This window comes from Chrysochloris asiatica, unplaced genomic scaffold, assembly GCF_000296735.1.
Source record: "Chrysochloris asiatica unplaced genomic scaffold, ChrAsi1.0 scaffold00100, whole genome shotgun sequence".
In the NCBI taxonomy this organism is placed as follows: Eukaryota; Metazoa; Chordata; class Mammalia; order Afrosoricida; family Chrysochloridae; genus Chrysochloris; species Chrysochloris asiatica.
In genome coordinates this window covers 3,524,573-3,535,912 of record NW_006408618.1, presented here as the reverse complement: position 1 = coordinate 3,535,912, position 11,340 = coordinate 3,524,573, and positions in this window count along the sequence as shown.

Here is an 11,340-nt window from a genome sequence, read left to right as displayed (position 1 = left end):
TCGTCTCTCCTACTTCGGACACACTGTCCGGAGGAAACAATCGTTGGAGAAGGATGTCATGCTGGGTAAGGTGGAGGTTCAGAGAAAAAGAGGAAGACCTCTAACGAGATGGATTGGCCAGGTGGCATCATTGATGGACTCAAGTGTGGCAGCGGTAGTGAGGTTGGCCCAGATTCGGACATTGTTTCATTCTGCTGTGCATGGGGTCGCTATGAGTCGGTGCGACTTGATGGCACCTGACAACAACAACTTCTCATTTTGAGTCCTGCCGTATCAGCAAATGAAGGTCTTGAAAGTTTTTCTCAGTCCATTTCACTAAGATCCACTCTACTTTAAGGAGACAACTCTTTCCCAGTCGAGTTTTGAGTGCCTTCTAATTGGAGTTACTCATCTTCTCGCACCATGTTAGTCAATGCTCTGCTGATATGCATAAAAATTTCAGTGGCTAATTGTTCAGAAATGAACTGCCTCTTCCTTCTTCCTAGTTTTAAGGAGCTCTGATAGCATAGTAGGTTACACATTGGACTGCTAACTGTAAGGTCAGCAGTTCAAATCCACCAGTGGATCCACAGGAGAAAGATGAGATTTTCTGCTCCCATAAAGATTTACAGCCACGGAAACACTGTAAGGGTCACTATGAGTTGGAATCGGCTCCATGGCACAGTACCAGTCTGTCTTAGTCTGGGAGTTTCACTGAACCCTGTCCACCATGGTTACCTTACTGGTAAATGAAATATTGGTGCATAACTTCCAGAATCAGAGCAACACATAAGCTGCCATGGTATGGCAAACTGAAAGACAAGTATAGTAGTCTTCCTGTATCCATGGTGTACTTTTCCACATGATCAACTATGGTCTGGAAGTGTTGAGTAGCCTGGTGAAATTTCACACAGACCTGCTCCATCCAACCTTGGAAGTAAATCATCCCTTTGTCTAGTGTATCTATGCTATATACATTGCCACTTATTAGTTATTGTTGTTAACCTCTCACTGTGCCTAACATCTAAATTAAACTTTATCATAGGCATGTGTAGGACAAAATAGTATATACAGGGTTCAGTACTTTCCACAGTTTCAGGCATTTACATGGGGTATTGGAACATACCGCCTATGGATAGGAGAGAATATTGTAATGGTCAGGTTCTAAACAACTGAATATTATATAGTTATTTGAAATTATTTTGCCAGGCAAACCAGATCACTGTTCCTCCTATAGACCCTAAAGTGGACCTCCCCACTCTCCTTTTTTCCCTTGTCACCAGTCAGGGGCTTGGCCTACTTCTGTTTCCTTTTTGGTACTACCATTACCTTCATCTGCCCTGGTGGTCTTCTCCCCTGAAGGCTCTGTGGAGTACAGCACACACTTATTGCTCACAAAATCAAGGCTTTTCTGAATAGATGATACATTGGCATGTTAAAAAAAAAACAACAACAAAAATGAACTAAATAAGGTACATATTGAGAAGTCCTATCTCTGTTACCTTCTGTCTGTTATTCAAGAGGTAGCATCCTTCTGAAACTTGCTTTTTCTCATTTAACAGTTACCCTGGAGATCTTTCCACATCAGTATGTAGAGAACATTCTCATTCTTTTAGAAAATACCACAGGTTTCCATTGTGTGGGTGTATCTTGTTTATTTAATTAGTCTTCTATCAAGGGCAGTTATTTCCAGTCTTTCACTATGACAAATCAGGTTACAATTGATGACCTCATTTACACCCATTTAGGTATATGTGTGGGAGTGCGGTTGCTCCATATGATAAGCACTGGACTGAAAACCAACCACTCCACAGCAGCAAGATGAGGTTTTCTGTTCCCATGAAGATTTAAAGGTATATATATATATATATGAGACTCGACTCAACGACACTTAACAACAACAACATATATATATATATATATATGAGACTCGACTCAACGACACTTAACAACAACAACATATATATATATATATATATGAGACTCGACTCAACGACACTTAACAACAACAACATATATATATATATATATATGAAATTTTTCCAAAAATGGGATACTAGGCTCAAAAGGTATTTGTAATTTTGGCAATTATCACCAAATTTTCCTTTGAGAGCATTATTAGCATTTTGCACTCCCACCAACAATGGAAACAAGAACCTATTTTCTTGCAGTCTAGTAGTCAAAGAGTGTGTTGTCTAATATGATCAATCTTTTTTTTCTTAATGGTTTTAGTTATAATCCTTTTTAGAGGAACAGATGGGAAATAACAGGAAAGCTACAAAGCTTAAAATATGTTGCAAAAGAATCACTGAGAGATACTATAATTAGCAGGTGAAAGTGTGATGAAAAAAGTACATTCACACATTTACATACTCTCAAAATATCTCCCCACAAAACACTTATTAATTTAAAAGGAAAATAATGTCATTTTACCATGAAGAAATGTGGCAGATGCCAGCTTAACCAAATGCTCAAAGTATCACCAGAAACGGGACGCATCAGCATTATGCACCTCCTGACATGGTACATTGATAACGGTACAATATTACTTCGGTGGTAGTCCTACCAAAATTGTATAAAAACACAGACCAACCAACATAAACTGAAAGACATTTTTCAAAAAAATTGGCCTGGGGGGAGAGTGGGTAGTGGAGAGAGGGGACAGTAAAGCACAGGGTAGGGGGTAGACACATCATAGTTTGGGTGTTGGGGAGGGCAATACACAAGAATGGGGAGGGGTAGAAGAACAAGGTAGATATGGAACACTGAGGCAGGTTTGCATGGGCTAAATGGGGCAGAGGCAAATAGTGATGTATGCTCAACATTGGAACAACAGGGCTCTGTGATACAGGGATCGAGGTATAGTCTGAATGGGTAAAAGGGGAAATAATGTGAAGATGCTTGATTGTCTTATGAGTATTGGTTTCCCTTGCCTGCTACTGTAAAATGGACACTTGAGTTGAACAGAAAGGAATATTGGGAAACATGACTACAGAAATCTTGTAAGTCTGTCTTAAGCTATAACTGATTGGAATACCTAAAAGGGGTTCTATAACTTGCCCAGTAAAATAGGCTTCTTGCAAAGCCTTTGCAGTGTATAGGACCTTAGGTGGAATCCTGTGCCCCATCTAGGACATTCCCACTAGAAAGGACAGGCAGACCAGTCTGGAACAGCTTGAGAAACAGAAGATGCTTCTTGAAAAAAAGATCAGCAGGAAAAATCCAAAACAAAAATGGCAGTCTGATTGGCTCCTACAAGAACAAGCAAGTTGTTCGCGAGGTAGCCATCAAGGCAAGTTGCTCCATATGATAAGCACTGGATTGCAAACTAACCATTCCACAGCAGCAAGATGAGGTTTTCTGTTCCCATGAAGATTTGAAGTAATCAAGTCCCTTCAGGACAACTCCCCCTCCAAGACTGAAACTCAAAGGGAACACACGAGCAGGCATGTAAGCTTGCTGGTGACCACGTTGGTCTACTGGTGAGTGGAATGGGGAAAGGGCAGCAATCTCATCTGGAGATGAGAGACAAGAGGAAGGGCTGCTTGGTCTGAAGTGCGATGAGACCTGGAGACTCCTGAGCCCATGGACAAGGACATAGCCACAGAGAGCTAGAGCTGAGAGTGAAACAGCCAGCTGATACGAAGTGAGGGAGTCACACAAGAATGCCCAAACTTGCAGATAGCACTCATTTGACCTAGCCTCAATGGCTTAATAATCAGAACTCGACTTGTTGTTGTTGTTAGTTGCTATTGAGTCGGTACCAACCCATAGCGACCTTATGCACAGCAGAACGAAACACTGCTCAATCCTGGGCCAACCTCATTACTGCTGCCACACTAGAGTCCATTGATGCTGCCAATTGGCCAATCCATCTCTTTTTCTCTAACCCTCCACCTTACCAAACATGATATCCTTCTCCAGTGACTGGTCCCTCCTGACAATATGTTTGAAGTATGAGAGACAAAGTTTGACCATCTAGGCCTCCAAGGAACACTCTGGCTGCACTTCTTCCAAAATTGGTTCTTTTGGCAGTCCATGGCACTTTCAATATTCTCCTCCTACACCATAACTCAAAAGCATCAATTCTTCTACGGTCTTCCTTATTCACTGTCCAGCTTTCACATGCATATGAGGTTACTGAAAATACCAAGGCTTGGGTCAGGTGCACGTTAGTCCTCGAGCTAACATCTTTGCTCTTCAACACTTTATAAAGGTCTTGTGCAGCAGATTTGCCTAATGCTTTGATTTCCTGACTGCTGCTTCCATGAGTGTTGATAGTTGATCCAAGAAGAATGAAGTCCTTGATAACTTCAATCTTTTCTCTGTTGATAAGAATGTTGTTTATTGGTCCAGTGGTGAGGATTTTTGTGTTCTTGACATTGAGATGTAATCCAAACTGAAGGCTGGGCTCTTTGATCTTCATCAGTAAATGTTTTAAGTCCTTTTCACTTTCAGCAAGCAAGGTTGTATCATCTGCATATCACAGGTTGTTAATGAGTCTTCCTTCAATCCTGATGCCATGTTTTTCTTCATAGAACCCAGCTTCCAACTTGCTTTTGTTGTTAAGTGCCATTGAGTCAATTCCGACCCATAGTGACCCTGTATGAGGTATCCAAGGAGCAGCTGGTGAGCTTGAACCACTGACTTTGCAGTTCAAACTACTTTGCAGTCTGACTCATTAGCCCACAGTGCCACACACAGGGGTCCAGCTTTCAACTAAAGGAAGATAAAAAAATAAAAAAAAATTTTTTGATAAAGAAAACAAGTGTAAATTGCTACAATTTGATGAACTTGACCTATACTCATGGATGTTGTAGCTCAAAATACCAACGGAGAGGGAAGGAGTCTTCACATCATGGATCAATCCTATCCCCTCTGTATATAGGGTAGATAAGGACAAGCAACTTAGACATTGGCTACCTAAAATGAGGGGGTGATAGAGGCATGAAGTGACTGACTTACAAGTTTTCAAGAGGGAGTTTAGTTTAAGAGCATGCAGGAGAAGGTAGAGTCGCCACTGAATAGTTTTCATCTTCTCTAGACATGTCTGGTGAAAAGAGATGGGGATAAGATTCTTATGATTCAATAGTAATTGTCATCATGACTAATTGCAATTGTCCCAACTGTAAAGATAGAAGTGTTGCAATAAAAACAGGGGAGTAGTTAATTTTACAGTCCAGAAACAGAGGCCCCTAGGACCATCAAGGGAGAAGAACACAAGCAGAATGTGGGACCCTATCCAGAGAAGCAGAGACACCAGAGATGGAGGCAAACATGAGGCTATGGAGAGAGGGAGCAGCGGAGGACTCTAGACTTGTGGAAATAAAAAGACTGAGTGCTGGCAACCAGGATACAGGTTTGCAGAATGTGTCCTTTGGTTGTTTAAATGATTATATATTCCTGAGTGCTTTTGTGTACACCACCATCCCCCAAAAAACACAGAAAAACAGGGAATGAAAGCAAATACTGTTGAATGATGATGATGCATGGAAGAGATTGTAATCACTGCAATAGAATGATGGTGTAAAACCAATGTTCTCCCATGTAAACTATCACTCAGTTCACAATAAGAACTTAAAAATAAATAAATGAATAATTGGCCTGTTGTTGTTGTTGTTGTTGTTAAGTGCCGTCGAGTCGGTTCCTGTTGTTAAGTGCCGTCGAATTGGCCTGTATGCTTCAAAAATTCCAAGGTCATGAATGACCAAGAAAGAGTAAGACTAAAGAAATATAACAACTACATGCAAGTGTTATCATGGACCACATGTCTGCTTGTTGTAAATTAATGGATCCTGGGGCGGGAGCAGAAACCCTTTCAGCTGGTGCATGAAATCAAAACTATTTTAATAACAATACTTAGACATGATTTGGCTTTACAGTTGTTTTCCAGAAGCTGCAGGATGTGTGATGAGGTTATCATTCTCATGGCTAGTGAACTGGGTGTATCCTCATGTTTTAAAAATTCTGATTTAAGGCAGCGTAGTGGTTACAAATTGGGATGCTAATCTCATGGTTGGCAGTTCAAAACTACCAGCTATTCCGTGGGAGAAAGATGAAGGTTTCTGCTCCCATAAGGATTTACAGCTTCGGAAAGGAAACCCTGTACAGGGTCGCTATGAGTCGGAACTGACTCCATGGCATATAACAACAACAAATGTAAATACTGATAGATAAAAGCACTTTGAGTTACTCAGTAATATTTAGGACTCCTGGAGTGGTGCTATAGGACCATCACTGGACTGTGAACCACAAACGTGATAGTTCTAACTCACCAGGTGCTCCTCAGAAATCCTAGACAAGATCGCTATGAGTCAGCACCAATGTGACAACATTTAACAACAATAACTACAAAGAGATTCTGAAACAAAAAAGTTTGGGAATTGCTGCTATAAAGAACCTCAGTGGGGCAATTGGCAAAATTGGATAAGGATTATAAATTAAATAGTAGTACTATATCAATACTAACTTCCTGATTTTGATCATTGTAATGTGACTATGGAGTCCTGGTATGGAGCTGTCGGTTAATGCGCTGGATGGCAAAGTTGGTTTGAACCACAAGGTTGGTGGTTCAAGTTCACCAGTTGCTCTTTGGAAACCCTATACAGGTCGGAACTGACTAGATGTCACTTAACAACAACAAGAAGTGTGGCGCTGTTGGATCAGCAAGAAACTGTGAACCGCAAGGTTGGCAGTTCAAACCCACCAGCTGCTCTTCAGAAACTCTATACAGGGTCCCTATGAGTTGAAACCAACTTGATGACACTTAACAACAACATAATAATTTTGTTGAATGGTGAGCTTGAATCTCCAACCTTGCAGTTCAAACCAACTTTACAGTCCAGTGCATTAGCCAATGGCATCACACCAGGGCTCCACACTAAGTATATTTAAAAAAAGCAAAAAAACAAATTATATATGCATATATATATATATATATATACATACATGTATATGTAGATGATAGAGGGAGAGCAAAGCAAATGGTTGTTGTTGCTATTGTTAAGTTCCATCCTTTCCAATTTATAGCAACCCTGTAGAGAATTTCCGAGGAGCTGCTGGTGGTCAGCAGTCCAGTGCTTATCCTATAGCATCACTCTAGGACTCCAAGAAAATGTTAATGAAGAGCAAACAGTAAAATGTTAACATTTGAAAAATTCCATTAATGGTTTTAAAATAATGTTGTGTTGTTTTATTTTGTTTACTAATTTTGGACTTTTCTATAGGTCTGAAACTATTTTTTTTTAAACAAAAAACTTTAAAAAAATCTTAGTATTACAAAGTTCTTATAACATTATCACCTGCTAATCATCCTCATTCCCCTGTGCCCAGCTGTTTGATCAGATCTTTCTCAGTGCCCTACCTCTTTTGTGCATACCTCAGTCGCATGATTGGGATGTCACTTGGAATGGGCTGTTTATTTTCATGCCTGGGCTCTCCTAGAAAGTATTGAGCTCCTTGAGAGCAAAGTGCATATTTTATCCCTCTTCATACTTCCAGGCCTAGCCCCATGCCTGGCACATACTACTATAGGCTTATTAGATATTTGTTAATGAAATGGCCATATGGGACAAGAATGAATGAGTAAATTAAATCTAATCCCTAATATATATTTCTCAACTCCCTGGCCAGGGTATCTGCACCATGTATTGTTGTTGTGTTGTTGTTGCTGTTGTTAAGTGCCATTGAGTTGATTCCGACTTATTATTGTTATTATTATGTGCCATCGAGTCCATACAACTCATAGCAACCATATGCACAAAACAAAATACTGCATTGTTTTGTGCCAACCTCACAATCATTGCTACGCTTGAGCCTATTGCTGATGTCACTGTGTCAATCCATCTCATTGGGGGTATTCTTCTTTTTTCTCTGACCCTCCAATTTACCTAGCATGATGTCCTTCTCCAAGGACTGGTCACTCTCCAAAGTATAAGAGATGAAGTCTGACCATCATGGCTTCCAAGGAGCATTATGGCTTTATTTTGTCCAACATAGATTGGTTTGTTCTTTTGGTGGTTCATGGTACTTTCAATATTCTCCTCCTACACCATAACTCAAATGCATCAATTCTTCTACAGTTTTCCTAAATCACTGTCCAATTTTCACATGCATATAAGGTTACTGAAAGTACCATGTCATGGGGAAGGTACACATTAGTCCTCAAACTGACATCTTTGCTCTTGAACATTTTAAAGAAGTCTTGTGCAGCTGATTTACCTAATACAATAGGATATTTGATCTCTTGACTGGTGCTTCCATGAGTGTTGATGGTTGAGCCAAGTAAAATTAAGTCTTTGACACCTTCAATCTTTTCTCCATTTATATGGATGTTATTTATTGGTCCAGTGGTGAGGATTTTTGTTTTCTTTACATTGAGATGCAACCCATATTGAAGACTGTGGTCTTTGATCTTCATCATTAATTATTTTAAGTCCTCTTATCTTTCAGCAAGCAAGGTTGTATATCTGCATATTGGAGGTCTTCCTTCATTCCTGATACCACATTCTTCTTCATATAATCCAGTTTCTCAAATTATTTTCCTAGCATATATATTGAATAAGTACAGTGAAAGAATACAACCCTTGTGTACATATTTCCTAATTTTAAACCATTCAGTGTTACCTCGTTTTGTTCGAATAATTGCCTCTTGGTCTATGTACAGGTTCCTCATGAGCACAATTAAGTGTTTGAGAATAAACATTCTCCACAATGTTGTCCATAGCGTGTCATGATCCACATAATCAAAAGCCTTTGCAGAGTCAATAAAGCACAGGTAAACATCTTTCTGGTATTCTTTGCTTTCAGCCAAGATCCATTACCTCAGCAATGATAATCCTTCATTCCAAGTTCTCATCTGAATCCAGCTTGATCCTCTGGCAGTTTCCTGTCAATGCACTGTTGCAGCTGTTTTTGAATTATTTTTAGCAAAATTGTTACTTGTACTCAGTATTAATGATATTGTCCATAACTTCTGCATTCCGTTCGGTCACCTCTCTTTGGAATGGGCACAAATATGGATCTCTTCCAATCATTCGGCCAGGTAGTTATCTTCTAAATTTCTTGGCAGAGATGAATGAGTACCTCCAGTGTTGCATCAATTTGTTGAAAGATTTCAATTTGTATACCATCAATTTCCAGTGCTTTGTTCTTGGCAATGCCTTCAATGCACCTTGGACTTCTTCTTTCAGTGTCATTGTCTCTTGAAATGGTTGAACATTGACCATTTATTTTTGGTACAGTGACTCTGTGTATTCCTTCCATCTTCTTTTGATACTTTCTGCATGATTCAATAATGTGCCCATAGAATCCTTCAATATTTCAAGCCAAGGCTTGAATTTTTTTCTTCAGTTCCCTCAACTTGAGGAATGCTGAGCATGTTCTTCCCTTTCGGTTTTCTAACTCCAGGTCTTTACATATTTCATTATAATATTTGAATTTGTCTTCTTGACCTGCCCTTTGAAAATTTCTATTCAGCAATTTTACCTCCTCATTACTTCTGTTTGCTTTAGCATCTCTATGCTGGAGAGCAAGCTTCAGAGTCTCTTCTGACCTCCGTTTTGGTCTTTTTTTTCTTTCTTGTCTCTTAATGACCTTTTGCTTTCTTCCTATCCTATATGATATTCTTGATGTCATCCCACAACTCTTCTGGTTTTCAGTCATTAGTGATGAATGCATCAAATCTGTTCTTGAGATGATCTCTAAATTTAGATGGGATATGTTCAAGGTCATATTTTGGCTCTTTTGGACTTATTTTAATTTTCTTCAGCTTCAGCCTGAACTTGCATGTGAGCAACTGATGATCCATTATACAGTCTGCTCCTGGCCTTGTTTTGGCTGATGATATGGAAATTTTCCACCATCTCTTTCCACAGATGTAGTTGATTTGATTTCTGTGTATTCCATCTGATGAGGTCCACATGTATAGTGATCTTTTATGTTGTTTAAAAAAGATATTTGCATTGAAGAAGTCTTCAGTCTTGCAAAATCCTATCATTTGATCTCCAGCATCATTTCTAGCACCAAGGCCATATTTTCCAATGACTGATCCTTCCTCTTTGCTCTCAACCTTTGCATTCTAATCATCAGTAATGAACAATACATCTTGATTGCATGTTTGATCAATTTCAGACTGAAGGAGTTGGAAGAATTCTTCAATCTTATCATCACTGGCTTTAGTAGTTGGTACATAAACTTGGATTCTTATAATCAAGATGGCGGATCAGGTAGACATGCAGTGAGGAGCTCCGTCAGCAACAACACAGAATACCAGGCCAAGCAGGCTCAGGAGATGGTGCTAGAACTCTGAACCAATATAAAGGAATATTTAGAAGATTGGAAGGCTTATAGTTAGGGGAATTTGTAGCAGAATCAAGAAATCCATTGCTTTCTAATTCAAGTTGCTCAGCTATTCCCGGAACTGCCATCTTGGGAGAGACCAAGTGGGGGAAGGATCAGAACACCCATGAATGCCTGACAGAACCACAGAGATACAGGTGTGGACATTCTTTTTTTGGTATCTGTTCATTGGTCTCTCGCTGTCTGCACACCTCCATTCTCATGACTAGATGGGATGCCTGACTGAATGGACACCCCACCCCGACCCCCACCTCTGGAGGTTCTACTATGCATGCGTACAGATCTCTTCGAAATTTAAAATGACAGTTATCACTTAAAACCAAACGGCCACCACTTGTCTGTCAGTTTGTTGTACTGTGGTGGCTTGTGAGGTGCTATGATTCTGAAAGCTATGCCACCGGTATTTTAAATAACCAGCAGGGTCACCCATGGTGGACAGGTTTCAGATGAGCTTCCAGACAAAGATAGACTAGGAAGAAAGAGTAATGAACTACTTCCGAATCTTTAGTCACTGAAAACCTTATGAATAGCAGAAAAACACTGTCAGATAGAGTGCCAGAAAATGAGCCCCTCAGATTGGAAGGCACTCAAAATGAGACTGGGGAAGAACTGCCTCCTCAAAGTAGAGTTTACCATGATAACTGAATGGAGTAAAGCTGGTGGGAGAAAAGCCCACAGGACCTACATTTGCTGATGGGGCACAACTCAAAATGAAGAGAAACAGCTGTGAACATCCATTGAAAATCGGAACATGGAATGTATGAAGTATGAATCTGGAAAAATTGGAAGTTGTCAAAAATGAAATGAAACGCAAAAACATCAGTATCTTAGTGAGCTGAAATGGGCTGGTATTGGCCATTTTGAATATGACAACCATATGGTTTACTATTCTGGGAATGACAAATGGAAGAGGAATGGTGTTGTATTCATCATCCAAAAGAACATATCCAGATCAGTCATGAGATACAATGCTGTCTGTGATAGGATAATATCCATGCGCCT